Raw genomic sequence first — 17,072 nt, 5'->3', positions numbered from 1 at the left:
AAGAACACAGAGAGTCCGACTACCACCGTACAAGTCAGAGGCCACCGAAGTCATCTGCGGCGTCCCTCAAGGATCCTCGCTGAGCCCCACCCTCTTCAACGTCTACATGAGCCCCCTCGCGGCCATCGCACGCCAGCACAACCTCAACATCATCTCCTACGCCGACGACAGCCAGCTGATCCTCTCCCTGACCAACTACCCCGCCGCCGCCAGAGCCGACCTTCACGAAGGGATGAAACACGTAGCCGAGTGGATGACGACCAGCCGCCTGAAACTGAACTCAGACAAGACGGAGGTCCTCATCCTGGGCTCCTCGCCCACCGCCTGGGACGACTCCTGGTGGCCCCCCGCCCTGGGCACCGCACCCAAACCGACAGACCACGCACGGAACCTGGGCGTCATCCTGGACTCCTCCCTCTCCATGACCAGACAAGTCAACGCCTTCTCCTCGTCGTGCTTCAACATCCTGCGCATGTTACGGAAGATCTTCCGGTGGATCCCCACCGAGACCAGGAAGACGGTCACCCAGGCCCTCGTCACCAGCCGACTGGACTACGGCAACGCCCTCTACGCCGGAACCACCGCCAAGCTCCAGAAGAGACTCCAGCGGATCCAGAACACCTCAGCCAGACTCATCCTCGACATCCCACGACACAGCCACATCTCCGGACATCTGAGAGACCTGCATTGGCTCCCCGTCAACAAAAGAATCACCTTCCGTCTCCTCACCCACGCACACAAAGCCCTAGACGATCAAGGCCCGAGCTACCTCAACAACCGCATCAACTTCTACGCTCCCAAACGCCATCTCCGATCAGCCAGTAACGCCCTCGCCGCCGTCCCCCGCATCCGAAGAACGACAACAGGAGGAAAGTCCTTCTCCTACCTGGCCGCCAAGACCTGGAACTCCCTCCCGACCGACCTGCGCCTGACCCAAGACCACCTCTCCTTCAGGAAGAAGCTCAAGACCTGGCTGTTCGAGCAGTAGCAGCACCCCCTCCCCCCCCCCAAGTGCCTTGAGACCCTCCGGGTAAGTAGTGCGCTCTATAAATGTCTTTGATTGATTGATTGATCAGACCCAAAAACACCACCGGAGCCGACCGCTGGCCAGACCAGACAAGCAAGTGCCAGCATGGGCAGCGAGCGGCAACGGCAAACGCAGAAGAAGGAAGAACAATTATTGCGGCGAAAACGAAACTGAAGGGGCATACGGGCAGCGGCCATTTTGGCTGTAGCGCACCCGCCCAAAGGCCAAAATCAGCTACGAACAAAAAGGCACCGCGGACGAATACGAGCGAACAGCACTGTGGGCACATGCAGGCGCACGCTAAAACAGACCAGCCAAGTGCCAGCAGGGGCAACGAGCGGCAACGGCAAACGCCGAAGAAGAACAATCATTGCGGTGTAAACGAAACTGAAAGTGCATACAGTCCATTTTGACTGTAGCGCACCCAACCAAAGGCGAAAATCAGCGACGATCACAACAGCACAGCGAAGGCACTGGCGCATACGAGTGGCACACAACCCACAGCAGTAAGAGCGGCAAACAGGGGTGCAAGCAGACAAAATAAGCCAGCGTTCTAATCGCCCAACCGCCTCACATAAACGAAACTGGAAGGCGCTGAAGCGCACATGAGGGCAGCCAATCTGGGGAAGCAAACTCCGAGAAACGTGTGAGCAGGCCAACAAGCGATAAGGCACAGAGCAGCGGAGAGAGCACAGTACTACAGAGGAGGTAGCGCTCCGCATTACCTCCCAGGGCACGAGGGAAACTAAAGAAACAAGGAAAGGGACACGAAACAAAACCGGAAGACCCGCCTTATGGGAGCGGCCATTTTAATCACACCTGTGTGAGCAGGACGATAAAGAGCCAGTGTAATAACATCATGCGAGCAAAATACCAAACAGATACAGGCCCAGGCAAGGCCATACCTAGCAGCGACAATTATAACACAACAGGCCCAAATAAGGCAGGTCAATACAGTTTCCATACAACATCATCAAGCCCAGGCAAGCCCAGAAGTAAGGGAACAATACAAACTAGCAGACAAGGCGTCTTGCCAGCACCCTGAGGCGGAGCTGGCGGGTGCACAAACCAGAACAAGGTCCATCCGGGAGCCAAGCAGATACAGACTTGACCGCCAGCACACAAGGAAAGGCCCACCAGGTCCACTGGAAGAACATACCAGCTCAGCTGCAACAGCACAATGGAAAGGCAGCAGGCTAGAAAGTTACTTAGCCAGAAGGGGCTTCAGCGAAAATGGCAAACCAAGAAGGAAAAGGAGCCAGCGAGGTAAAGAAATATAAAAATAACCCTCCAGACTCGCCCTTAAAGCTAAAAAACGACACAACTCTGGACATGATCCTCAGGAAAGTCAATGAAAGGAATGAGGTTGCAAAGTCCACCAAACAATCAACCGACAACATGCAGCTAGAGCTAGCAGCTATAAGGGCGGATCAACACAATACAACCAGTAGGATTGACACTGCAGAAACGTGAATCAGCGACATCGAGGATGCCAACACACAGTCAAACAAGATGCTACTTTCAGTCTCCAAAGCCGCCAGTATCCTCCAGAAGCAGCTGGCCGAGCAAGACGACCGCACAAGTAGAGGGAACATAAGGCTGCTCGGAGTCCCGGAAGGGGAAGAAGATAGGCCAGGATCCTGTTCAGCCTTCCTAGAGGAGCTCATCCCTCAAATTACGGGCCTTAAGTTCGACAGACATTTCGAACTGGACAAAGCATATCGAGTGCCAGCGATGAAACTCCAAAACGCACGTGCCCCTCGCCCAATCATTTGTAAACCCCTAGGGTCGCAGCAAACGGAGGCTATCTTTGCAGTGGCTAGGAAAAACCAGACCCTAACATGGAAGGACAACAAAATAATAATCACGCAAGACTTCTCACGCCAAACCGTCGACTAGAGGAAAGGCTTTCTGGCACTGAGAGAAAGAATGAGGAAGGACAACATCACCTTTAGCTTCGCAGGCCCGGCAAAACTGAGAATCATGGACAAAGGGCGTACCCTGATCTTCGACGACCCGGACGAACTCAGAAGACACCTCCGCGGTCCTCTTCCAGAGGATATGGAGGCGCAATGCTCAGATACTGCAAAGAGAAGAGTTTCGCTGGACAACACAGGCGCAACGGGCCTTTTCTGCCAAGGTCACTAAGGCAGACACAAGGGAACGCCAATCACGGGAACAACAAATGTACCTCAAGCAACAAATCTACCTCACGGCATAGCTCTACCTTGAACTTCAGACTGCAACAAGAAAATGTACCTCAGTCCCGGGGTGGATCCTGACACTACCTCATTCCACCGAACCTACCTCAGGGCAGGCATGCCTACCTCACCCACCCAGGGACAGGGGGAACTGCAATAACGCAGAGACTTTTTCGTATATGGACCACAAGCATATCCTTTACTAGTGATCATTTGTTAAAGCTCGGGCCGAGACCCAAAAAGGCTCACTAAGAAAACCTCGAGGGGAGGGAACTTTGCTGACGCATGCCCATTTTTCAAAATGCGGGGGGAGGGGGCGGTGGGCAGGGGGGCGGGGAGGGCGTTCCAGTACAGATCATACACTTCTCTTTCTCTCTTTCTCTAACTCTCACATTCTTAAAGGACATACACACTCAACCAGCACGACTATCAGACCAACCTGACTGGGGACATAAGGAAGCACCAGGGGAGGGCGGGGGGGACCAAAATGCAGAGGGGCTAACTCCCCAAAGACAACACCAAGAAAGAGCGACAATAAGCACAAACCATGACACAACATAGGCATTCCCAGCTACTCTCAGATCTAAAAATAACCTCACTTAGGGTTAAAGGGCTTAACCCCCCGATCAAGAGAAGGAAAGTAATCGACTACCTAACAAAACTAAAAAGTGATGTGTGCGTCCTTCAGGAAACAAAACTTTCCGAAGAGGACGCACAACGCCTGAAGGTGAACTGGATAGGTCTAACCCTCTGCTCACCAGATATACACAAAAAGAGAGGGGTAATAACACTAATAAATAAGAAAGCCAGACTAACCCTACATGAGTGTTATGCGGATGAGGATGGGAGACTGCTAATAACCAGTCTCAAGCGTGGGGAGGAAACAGTACACATCGCCAACATTTACGGCCCTAATACAGAGGACGAGTCCTTTTGGAGAGAGGCGGGGAACAAACTGGGCAATCTCCCCCAAGATGAGCTTCTGATAGTAGTCCGGGACCTCAATCAGGTGCTAGACCAAGCCATAGACAGACACCCACAAAGAGCAAACCCAGACACAACACACACTTAAGAACCTTTGCGTCAAGCTCCACCTCGGAGACCCATGGAGACTCCAACACCCAGACGCTAGAGACTACACTTTTTATTCCCACCCCTATAACTCGTACAGCACAATAGACTACATCTTATCTCAGCCACCCACACCCACCTCATAGAGCACACAGAGATTGCATCGAGAAGTGTCAGATCACTCCCTCATCAGCCTAACACTTAGCGGTCGTCACAACGAGCAAACAAGCCGTAGCTGGAGATTCAACAGCGATGTCATTAGGGACCCAGCAAATGCAGCTGCCATAGAGGAGGCCATTAAAGACTACCTAGAAATCAACGACAAGCCAGGCATAGACAAAGGAGTACTCTGGGGCGTCATGAAGGCCACAATCAGGGGCAAAATAATAAGCATCAAGTCTAGAATGAACAGGGACAGAAACAAAACAATACTAGAACTAGAGAGGCAGATCAAAGACCTGGAGATGCACCACAGCACCAATCTAGCCGACAAAAACACACTGACAACCCTAACGAGGAAAAAATATGAACTTAATAAGATATGAAGCGAAAGGGCCGGCACATGGATAAACAGGTACAAAGCCATAAACCTCTGTTCAGCAAATAAAGCAGGTAGAGCCCTTGCCTCATATCTTAAAAGTAAGCAGAGGCAGCACACCATTGCTGCCATGACAGACTCTAACAAGACTTCCCAAACAGCCAATAAGGAGATCCTCAGGGTCTTTAAAGAATTTTATGAGGAGCTGTACAAAGGGGACAAAGATCTAAACCTGGATGGGGGAGCTGCCCTCCTAGACTAGCTGAACCTACCCAAGCTAACAGAGGCTCAACGAGCAACCCTAGAACTAGAAATAACAGGAGCAGAGATAGACATGGCTATGGCTGCCCTAAAGGACAACAAAGCGCCGGGCCAGGATGGCTACACAGCAAAATTCTACAAACACTTCCTCCCCCTAATCAAGAACACAATGAAAGAGGTGTTTGCACACTGTATCAGAAGAGGGAAAATGACAAACTCAATGGCGGAGGCCAACATTATAGTCATCCCCAAAGAGGGGAAAGACACACAATTCCCGCAGAACTACTGCCCTATCTCTCTAATTAACGTAGACTGCAAGATCTACGCGAAAATACTAGCGGGGAGACTCAACACACAGCTCCCAAGCCTCATCCACAAGACACAGGTTAGCTACCTTAAAAATAGACTATCCCAAGACAATACAAGACTCTATGCCACATAATAAACCACGCCTCTGCCAACACGAAACCAGCGGTAATGATCGCGCTGGACGCAGAAAAGGCTTTCGATAGAGTTTCATGGCCCTTCCTTGACCAATGCATGCAGAAGTTCGGCCTAGGTGAGAACTATAGGACAATGGTGATGGCGCTATACAAAGACCCCAAAGGCCGAGTAATAGTAAATGGGGGCACATCAGAGGCCCTATCTCTGGAAAGAGGAACCAGACAAGGCTGCACACTCTCCCCGGCACTGTTCCTACTGACCCTAGAACCCCTACTGGCCATGATCAGGAACAACGCCGGGATAAAAGGGATGATGGTCACAGGCAATACGGTCAAAGGGAATACGGTCAAACTAGCAGCATACGCTGATGACATACTCATCTTATCAGAGAACCCAGAGCCCTCGATAGAATCACTAATGAATACCATTGATGAATATGCAAAGGGGTAACCGGGGACAAGCTTAATAGAAGCAAGTCCGAATGTAAGCCACTCAACGTTCACACCACTAAGGACGTTATAGGGTCCTCAGGACTACACTGGCAAAGAGGGGCCCTAAAATACCTAGGTATCTATTTCGACAGGGACCTCAAGTCAGCACTCGATCACAACGAAAAATCAATAATAAACATGATAAAAGACAAGCTAGACACGTGGTCCTCCATGTACGTCAGCTGGTGGGGCAAGGTAGAAACAATAAAAATGATGATAACCCCCATGGTTAACTACTTGCTAAGCATGCTCCCACTAATAGTAATGGAAGACTTTCACCAAAAACTAAACACCATTACAAATACGTTCCTCTGGAGGGGTAAGAAAGCCAGGATAAGCCTCCAGAAACTAAGGCTAACCAAGGACCTAGGGGGGCTCAACGTCACAAACTTTAAAACTTTCCAGACAGCCTGCCTAGCCAGACAAGGCATATACTGGCTCACGCCTGAACAGGGATATACGCCGGCTTGGCTGGAGCTAGAAAGAGCTCTGCTGGGTGGCCTTAACCCAGCGGCTCTCCTCACTGCCAACAAACACCCAGAGGCGAGCAACACAATTCTCAAAAACACCAAAAATGTGCTCCTATATGTAGACAATAACATGGAAAGGAGCATAAGGAACACAAAATGGGAATCCATTTGGTTCAACACAAAAATAAAATACAAAAACAGCATACTTACCTTAGCCTCTTGGCCCCAGCGAGGAATCTCTACCCCATACCAACTAGAGGAACACGGGTCCCCCACCACCTTCGCCAGCCTACAACGGCCGCACGAGCTCCCAGACATAGAGCTATATGACTTTCTTAAAATAAAGGTAGCAATCACCAAAACAGGCCTAAGCAAAGAAGTCCCAACAATCCACCAATACTTGACCAACCTCAACAAAATTGGGCACCAAACGACACACCTATATAAACTCCTAAGTGCAAAGACAACTAGGTTAAACAGGAAGGCATAGAATACTGGGAAACGCTGCACTCAGGGCACTTTAGTGAGAGAGAAAAGGCACATCTCTGGTCCTCAGCAAGCAGGAACAAAGTCACCACCACACTAGCACAAATGAAATTCTGGCTCCTACATAGAGCGAACTGGACCCCGGCACGCCTAGCGGCTGTCGGGCTCATAAACAACGATTTATGTTAGAACTGCCAGAAACAGAAAGGAGACTTGGCACACATGATCATCCACTGCCCTAAAGTAAAGACATTCTGGGGGAAAGTAAGAGATTTTATCTATAACGTAACGGGGTACACACCACAACTAGACATCCTCAGCATAACAAACGCTTTCATGGCCCCAGAGATACACTCTATTAACGACAGGAGCCTCATTGACCTACTCCTCTCGGCGGCAACTAAGACAATCCTTTCTAACTGGAAGGATATGGGAAAAGCCACTTTCAAAGTCTGGTTCAACTGGGTCACCTTCCTAAGGGGAGAAGACAACATAACAAAAAGTCAAACACCCCAAGTGGGACCGGGCAACGAGATGTGGCTCTCCCTGGACAAATATCTTGACTCGCAAAAACCGCCGTGAACACACCGCACTGCCAGACACCATCACTGGCCTCCCCCCACACACATCACCCCCCCATGGTGCCACCCGTCAGCAAACTCTGTAGTCAAAGCAACCTACCACTCACCACACTCGCGTCCGTTTCTCTTTCTTCCTCTCGTCTTTGCTCCTACTTACCTCTATTCTATACACTGTCTCTTCCGACGACGGAAGCAACGCATATGAACGTTTAGGAAAAGCCAAGGATATAAGTTGACTATGTATAACCATCACCCAAGCGTCTCAGCAAGCCAGAATGTACCAATAGCTATGCTTGTAGTGACAGCAAGACCAGTATTGCCTTCGTTTTGTCTACTCTGTACTGTGTTTGTAAAATTTCTTTCTAATAAAATCTTTTAAAATAAAAAAAAAAAGCGGGCTGCACAGAACAGAACTTACTTGCATAAAATGTGACATGTAAGAGTTCTTCCCTGCGCATAATTTGTAGATGTAGACCGATGTGAAGGTACTGGAGGGAGGCAATTGCCAAAATATTCACTATTCTTGAGAACGAAATCCCGATGACACTCCAGTTTGTAATACTAAGAATCCCTAATGATGTCGCGCTGCCCAAAGCCAAGCTCTTATTCTCTGTACTGGTGTTCATGGTAGCTTAGCGAGCAGGGGGCGGCCGCCGGCCTGCATGCTCGAGGGAGGGGGATTGGGGGGGAGTCACGGGTGGGGAATTAAACAGTTAAAATACGTAGCGGAGTGCCAGGGTACCGTCAGCACCGCCTCCGCTCTAAACCGCTTTATTGGTGGGTCGTCCGCGTGTTCCTGCTGCAGGAAGCAGCCAGCAGGTAGCTTCCCTCCCCTACAGCAACACAACACTAGCCAATTACAATGCTGGTAGGCCCAGCAGGCGAGCGCCCCAGCTGGGACATTTTCTCTGCATAGAGAGAAAGGGAGAGTGGGCGGTCCTGCTCTAGGGCAGAGGGGGAGTGGCTTTCCCACTGTTGTGGGAACTGACTGTTTGGTCGGCTCCAGGACCGCCCACCCGCCCGCCCCCAACCAGGCACAGAGGCACTTCTGCTTTCTCGTAATGCGAGAAGGCAGAAACATAAATGGTAGTTTTTACCGTTTATGTTTCTGCCTTCTCGCACGGCAAGTAAGCAGTGGGGCGACGCCCCAATGGGGGAGCCGCCACTGGGGACTTCTAAAACAAAATGGCCCCAACGTTGCAGCAGCCCGCGCTCTCGTGGTGCAGCTGTGAAGATTAATTTTGGCACCAACCATGCCTCTCATTCCCCACTCACCAGGACTCCTTGTAGACGAAAAATGGGTGCAACCAAAGGCACCACACTACTCCAGGCCCAACCCCACTCAACGGGGCTGTTCTGGACTGGACAGGAATGCCTCAGTCGGTGCGGGGATCCCGCACCCCACACTCATGCACCAACACTGCCCAAATGGAGCCCCACTCAACGGGACTCCTCTTCGAAGCAGACTCCGGTTGTTGAAGGGAGGCGGTCACCGTGGAAGCCCGCGAGACTCCGGTCGAGTCCCTCCTCTCGCCGCCTCTCCCCGGCTGCGCACAGCGGTGGTGAACTGTCACCAGACTCCGTCTCTTCTTCGTGTGGCACGCAGGGCTTACCTCACCGATACGGAAGCCCCGCCTCGCATCCGGCACTGTGTTGCCTGCTCTCCTCGCTGGGCGCAGCCTTCACTCCTGCCATCCGCTGTGCCTCACGCTGCTTCTTTGGAGACGGGGTAGTCTCTCGCTCTCCTTCAGGCATGACGCTGCCTCGCCTCCAGTCGAGCTGCAAGTGGCCGGCCAGCAGTGTACTTGCCCTGACCACGCCTCACACCAGGCAGCCTGCCTGGCTTCAGGGTTGCCGCTCATGTTGCGGACGTCCTTTACATCAAAACGAGACATGGGGTGGGCTTCAGCTCCCCTTACTGGGCAAAACGCAGGGCTACTACCCCTGGTATACGGGGGCCCCGCCAGGCCCATCACTCGCCACGGAGCGATGCACAGGAATGCGGGGTAGGCTCCCGCCTTACTATTACGCCGTGCAGGGGAATCCCCATGCCGGGATTCCCGCAGGACGCTCATGCAGCCCAGCACTGCAGAGCACACACGCTCCTCTCGTCCGGGCAAAGGTTGGAGTCCCCCTCTCTGGGGCTCCAACAATAACGAAGTAGCACTTACAAGGCGCTAGAGTCCAGAAAGCAAAGCTGGGCAAAGAACTCAGCAGGCAGGCCAGCATGCTGGGGCTCCCTGGCAAGACAGACCCTTCAGCTGCCTATCAGGGCAGCCAGTCCATCCCCAGGGGCGGTTCCTCCTGGCAGGCTGGCAGCCTGCCGGCCGCAAGTCCACATAAGCACAAGGAAGCACCTCTCATGGGGTTACAGTCCCAGTACTTATACTCCCAATCCTTTGATCTCCTAGGCAGAGAGTGTCTGTGCCCAGCCAGAACCAGTTCTGCCTTCTCTGGTGTGACTTCCTGGCAGTAGGTGGAGACGGCAGGGTCAGAGGCAGACCAGGCTTTTTGAGGTGCAAGGAAATCTCCTCCCCCTTCCCGAATTGCAGCCCTAGCCTATTCAGCCCTTTCCGGACCCACCTAGACTATTTGGAGCCACTCCTGCTCCCCAGTCTTCTGTCATCCAAAACCCAGAGAGGCAATCCACATTCCAGCAGAGGCACACAGGATGAGTGAGCAAGAAAATACCTACTTTCTAAAAGTCGTATTTTCAAACACAGAATGCAAAAATCACCTTCACTAATAGATGCATCTTTAGATTCTGAGTTCAAGCGTACTAAACTTTATCACGTTGCTCCTCTCATACCAGGAATTACCACTGAAACACTTATCAGGGAATCCCCATGCATCCCTATGAGAGGGCAGCCTCATAGCAGTGAGAAACCAAAATGGCTGTTTGTCACTACCAGGTCATGTCACGCACTTAAGGTACACGTTCTACCTTTTACCTACAATGCACCCTGCCCATAGGGGTAGCTAGGGCCTACCCTAGGGGTGACTGACATGCAGTAAAACAGGGGGGGGGGGGGTGGTCACATACATGGCACACACTTTAGATGCCATGTCACAGTGGCAGTAACACTGCGTGCACAGGCCCTGCAATGGCAGAGGCCCGAGACACAGGTTTGAAAGGCGACTTCGGTGAGTGGCGCAATCAGCACTGCAAGCCCACCAGTAGCCTTTAATTTACTGGCCCTGGGTATCTGAGATACCACTTTCCAAGGGTAAATTAAATATGCCAAACTGGTGTAGACCAATCTTACCACGTTTACCACAGAGAGCACATGCACTTTACACTGGACAGCAGTGCTAAAGTGCACAGAGTCCTAGAACCACCAACACCATGTCAGAAAGAAAAGGCTAGGAGGAAGGCAAAAAGTTCAGGGATGGCCCTACAAAAAGGGTCAAGTCCAACACCCATTAAACTGATACTGAATAAAAGTGTATTTATCATTGGTAGTACATTAGGAAAAAAGGGCCAGAAAATAGGAGGATGAAGACCCAACACTCATAACAGACAGTAGCCCTGGTATGTTTCTAAGTCAAAAAATGTACTCAGGAAAAGAGGAAAACATAGCTCCAGTGTCCAGCACCATCTAGTGGCTTATCCATATGAGCTGTCATGAATGAATGGAGCAGGTTATCTATTGTATACTAACTATATCCCTAGGAACATAAGACTTATGGTCAACCCATTGCATAGTATTTGTTAGATTTCTTGTCAATCTCATTTGCCTGCTTATTTTCAAGAGCTCTCCTTTCTCATCTTGTGTTTGTCCCTCTCCTTGTAGTATAGCTTCTTAACCACCCCTTTGATTAGATGACTTGTATCCTTTCCACTGCTCACATTCAAAGAAATTATTTTGTCTTTCAGCATTCCATGGGAGTACAGGAATTTTCCTGGTTGCTTTCATGTGTGGTGCTTCTCTCCTCAAATCCCTGCTCACTGTACTCTCCATGTTGGTTCATACCTCCCACCTGCTCATCCACTGCTTCCACCACCCATCCCTGTCCTGCTTTTTTGATGTTTGTATTTTATTTTTGGAGCTCTTTCATTGCTAGCCAGCCCTGGAGGTGAATTCTCCACTTACCTATTCATCCATTTCTCCTCCGACCCTCCCTGAATGAATGAACCAAATTTGTTATAGCCCTACACAGTTACTCATAAAGAGTGTCCCGGCGCTGACAGAGAGCGAAAGGGGGAGCAAGAAAATGCTGCTAAGTTCTAAAAAGCCATGTTTTCAGGTGTTTCTCAAAAACTTAATTGTCTGGGATGGCCCGATAAGTGGCCGGGAGTTTGTTCCAAGCCTGGCCCTAGGAAACCAAATGATCTGCCACTCATACGGGCCAAGCGTACCTTGGGTGTACGGGCAAGGTCAGAAAAAGGGGTTCTTAGGGACCAAGCTGGAATGCAGCGGTTAGCTCGTTTTTTAAGGTAACCCGCTCCTTGAAGGACCTTAAAGAAGACAATGAGGGCTTTGAATTTAATCCTTTCTTTCAAGTGTAGCCAGTGGAGGGATTTAAGGAGGGTCGACATAAGAGGCCTGGGTTTAGGTCTGAGAATTGCCCTGGCTGCAGCATTTTGTACTACTCGCAGGCGCTGTACAAGGCAACTGGGAAGCCCAGATACAGGGCATTTGGGTAGTCCCTGTTGCGTTCTTTTATAAAAGAATGTTGTTTTTCCTTTCTTGAGAGTCCAGCAGCTATACATTTCTACTTTTCTTTTGATATGCTTTTCGCACATATATTTTAATTTACAGCTCCAAGATTAGCGTCTCCCATCTTGGAATGGGAAAGTAAAAGTTGTTTTAAATGACTGCTGCATCATGATACATATGTGCATGATGCACACACACACATATGTCATTAGGCTCTGATAACTTCTATATTTTATTTATTTCATTTCTGTCGCTGCTATTGCATAATCAGCAGGAAAGCTTTTGTTTTATTTTGGCCAATGTGGAATAGCATTGGCTACGTCCCAGACAAAGGCCTGGTAATACCGTTGCAAGGCAAGACCTACTGGCTTTTCTAATATTTTTTCAGTGTATGGGGAGCACTCAAGCAGCAAGTGTTTATGTTGCTTGTACAGGAGGCTCTGTGACGTGTACACAATGACAAAGAATGTTTATTTTCTACTATGCAACATAGACTTGTCTCTATTATTAACTCATAATCACATTCAATGTTTTATCTCCATATAAATGTGTGAATTTTCGGTTTAGTATAGGACTGAATTGTCATTTTTATGATCTCAATAAGCTTGTAGGCTATCTGGCAAAAGCACAGTTCAGCCACTTATAACACTAAAGAAACTAAATGAAACAGCAAAAGGTGAGGGGTATCTATAACACACGAGTTACAATTTATTTGAGCGGCACATTTTTTTGGGCTGTAAAACACCCAACATTCCCAATTTGCTAGGCGATCATTATAGGCACAGAAAGGTGCCCTAGGTGTCATGTGCCAGGCCTATGAATTTAGCAGCGAATGCCCTCATTATGCCAATTTGCAAAGATTTACTCCACAGTCAGCAAAGACAGCAGCGTTACAGAGCTGGCGCTTGCTATGTGAAATCTCTGGGGCATCAGTACAGTCCCAGCTGCAGCAGGGCGGACTCTTGGCTAATTAAGAAGTTGGCCAAATGTATGCAAATGATGTTCCCACAGATCCTTTGGATTTGCATGCAAATTGATAAACTCTGTTCAGAATTTGTTCTACCAGCTGAGGTCTAAGTAATTACTGATTACAGCTAATAAGTTATTGTGCGCCACGCACATTTAATTATAAAAACACACCAATAGCAGGAGGAAGCATGAAACAAAAGATACAAGTTCTACACTGGAGAAGGCTACGCTTTCGCCGATTATACTGCTTGCAATAGTTGCGATTCTAGCTTTTCTGAAACCGAATCTGGAGAAAGAAAGAGCACTGAACAAAAACAAAAGAGGTGCATTTTTTTGGGAATAGGAAAACATGAAGGGTTTTGTCGTCTCACACAAGGGGTGTTCAGAGAGTGGGGCGTCTTTAGGAAACCAGATTATCCGATTTTGAGGAGCAGCTGTCTTCAATTTATGCAGCTCATTCTGTTCTGGAGACTCCTTCATTACGCAAATTCCGAGTCATTTCATTGTAAGATCTTCCAGGGTGTTAAAGCAGGCATTTAACCCAGGTCACCCTTTACTGTGTTCTATTTCCCCAATGATAGTTTTACTTTTTCCACTCAATTAGAGTCCTGTTCTATCCCCATTGATAACGCCACCCTCTCCCCAATTGGTAGTGTTGTTCGCTCATCCTTCGTCATATGGCCATGCTCCTATCCCCATTAATAGTTCACTTCTCCTATCCTCAATGATAGCTTTTTTCTACTACCACTCCTGGTTGTGCCATTCTCCCATCACCCTCTGATAGTGTTGCGCTCCCAATTCGGTTGGCTGTGCTTTTCTACCACCCGTCATTGATATGGGCATTCTTCCATTCCACATGGATTGTGTCATTTTCCTACATCCTCTTCTTTCTGGATTAGAAAGCAACGGGACGAGAAAAAAAAAAGCATTTGCAATGCAATAGGTCTCGCATTAGGAAAGTTTGAGCTATTGGTCTTGTAAATGACAATTTTTTTATTTATGTGTTGGTTTTGAAAATAGATAAATTAATAGCTTTGTCATTTACAATGCCAATAGTTATAACTTTCGCAAATGTGACACCTATAGCATTTGTAATGCAACATGTTTTGTATTTATGTGACTTAGATGTATTGATATTACAAATAACAATGGCTTTTAATTTTTTAAAATATTTAATACTTAAATAAAAGTGATTGTAATTTATAATGGCAATAGCTTAAACGTTTGTAAATAATTTTTCTGAAGGTTATGTTCAGTGTATTTTATTGTGACGAAAATCCAAGAACAGAAGTGAAATATTAACATCTTTTTGGGACATTTGTAATGAAGCTTGAAACATTGAGAGAACATATTTGAACCAGTTGTTGTTGAATGGTTGCACAGATTGAAGCTGGGGTGGCGCTGAGTGATGCTGTGGTGGTGCTGAGTGGTGCTGTTGTGGTGCTGAGTGATGCTGTGGTGATGCTGAGTGGTGCTGTGGTGGTGCTGAGTGATGCTGTGGTGGTGCTGGGTGATGCTGGGGTGGTGCTGAGTGGTGCTGTGGTGGTGCTGAATGATGCTGTGGTGGTGCTGAGTGATGCTGTGGGGGTGCTGAGTGGTGCTGTGGTGGTGCTGAGTGATAATGTGGTGGTACTGAGTGATGCTGTGGTGGTGCTGAGTGATGCTGTGGTAGCGCTGAGTGGTGCTGTGGTGGTGCTGAGTGGTGCTGTGGTGGTGCTGAGTAATGCTGTTGTGGTGCGGAGTGGTGTTGTGGTGGTTCCGAGTGATGCTGTGGTGGTGCTGAGTGGTGCTGAAGGATAATGTTGTGGTGCTGAGTGATAATGTGGTGGTGCTGAGTGGTGCTGTGGTGGTGCTGAGTGGTGCTGTGGTGGCGCTGAGTGATGCTGTGGTGGTGCTGAGTGATAATGTGGTGGTGCTGAGTGATAATGTGGTGGTGCTGAGTGGTGCTGTGGTGGTGCTGAGTGGTGCTGTGGGGGTGCTGAGTGATGCTGTGTTGGTACTGAGTGATGCCTTGGTGGTGCTGAGTGATGTTGTGGTGGTGCTGAGTGGTGCCGTGGTGGTGCTGAGTGATGCTGTGGTGGTGCTGAGTGGTGCTGTGGTGGTGCTGAGTGATAATGTGGTGGTGCTGAGTGGTGCTGTGGTGGTGCTGAGTGGTGTTGTGGTGGTGCTTAGTGATGCTGTGGTAGTGCTGAGTGGTGCTGTGGTGGTGCCTGAGTGGTGCTGTGGTGGTCATGAGTGATAATGTGGTGGTGCGGAGTGATAATGTGGTGGTGCGGAGTGATAATGTGGTTGTGCTTATTGATGTTGGGGTAGCGTTGAGTGATGATGTGGTGATGCTGAGTGGTGCTGTGGTGGTGCTGAGTGATGCTGGGGTGGTGCTGGGTGATGCTGGGGTGGTGCTGAGTGGTGCTGTGGTGGTGCTGAGTGATGCTGTGGTGGTGCTGAGTGATGCTGTGGGGGTGCTGAGTGGTGATGTGGTGGTGCTGAGTGATAATGTGGTGGTACTGAGTGATGCTGTGGTGGTGCTGAGTGATGCTGTGGTGGCGCTGAGTGATGCTGTGGTGGTGCTGAGTGATAATGTGGTGGTGCTGAGTGATAATGTGGTGGTGCTGAGTGGTGCTGTGGTGGTGCTGAGTGGTGCTGTGGGGGTGCTGAGTGATGCTGTGTTGGTACTGAGTGATGCCTTGGTGGTGCTGAGTGATGTTGTGGTGGTGCTGAGTGGTGCCGTGGTGGTGCTGAGTGATGCTGTGGTGGTGCTGAGTGGTGCTGTGGTGGTGCTGAGTGATAATGTGGTGGTGCTGAGTGGTGCTGTGGTGGTGCTGAGTGGTGTTGTGGTGGTGCTTAGTGATGCTGTGGTGGTGCTGAGTGGTGCTGTGGTGGTGCCTGAGTGGTGCTGTGGTGGTCATGAGTGATAATGTGGTGGTGCGGAGTGATAATGTGGTGGTGCGGAGTGATAATGTGGTTGTGCTTATTGATGTTGGGGTAGCGTTGAGTGATGATGTGGTGATGCTGAGTGGTGCTGTGGTGGTGCTGAGTGATGCTGGGGTGGTGCTGGGTGATGCTGGGGTGGTGCTGAGTGGTGCTGTGGTGGTGCTGAGTGATGCTGTGGTGGTGCTGAGTGATGCTGTGGGGGTGCTGAGTGGTGATGTGGTGGTGCTGAGTGATAATGTGGTGGTACTGAGTGATGCTGTGGTGGTACTGAGTGATGCTGTGGTAGCGCTGAGTGGTGCTGTGGTGGTGCTGAGTGGTGCTGTGGTGGTGCTGAGTAATGCTGTTGTGGTGCGGAGTGGTGTTGTGGTGGTTCCGAGTGATGCTGTGGTGGTGCTGAGTGGTGCTGAAGGATAATGTTGTGGTGCTGAGTGATAATGTGGTGGTGCTGAGTGGTGCTGTGGTGGTGCTGAGTGGTGCTGTGGTGGCGCTGAGTGATGCTGTGGTGGTGCTGAGTGATAATGTGGTGGTGCTGAGTGATAATGTGGTGGTGCTGAGTGGTGCTGTGGTGGTGCTGAGTGGTGCTGTGGGGGTGCTGAGTGATGCTGTGTTGGTACTGAGTGATGCCTTGGTGGTGCTGAGTGATGTTGTGGTGGTGCTGAGTGGTGCCGTGGTGGTGCTGAGTGATGCTGTGGTGGTGCTGAGTGGTGCTGTGGTGGTGCTGAGTGATAATGTGGTGGTGCTGAGTGGTGCTGTGGTGGTGCTGAGTGGTGTTGTGGTGGTGCTTAGTGATGCTGTGGTGGTGCTGAGTGGTGCTGTGGTGGTGCCTGAGTGGTGCTGTGGTGGTCATGAGTGATAATGTGGTGGTGCGGAGTGATAATGTGGTGGTGCGGAGTGATAATGTGGTTGTGCTTATTGATGTTGGGGTAGCGTTGAGTGATGAT

Source organism: Lissotriton vulgaris, chromosome 8 (assembly GCF_964263255.1).
Source record: "Lissotriton vulgaris chromosome 8, aLisVul1.2, whole genome shotgun sequence".
NCBI lineage: Eukaryota > Metazoa > Chordata > Amphibia > Caudata > Salamandridae > Lissotriton > Lissotriton vulgaris.
This window is presented reverse-complemented; position numbering follows the sequence as displayed.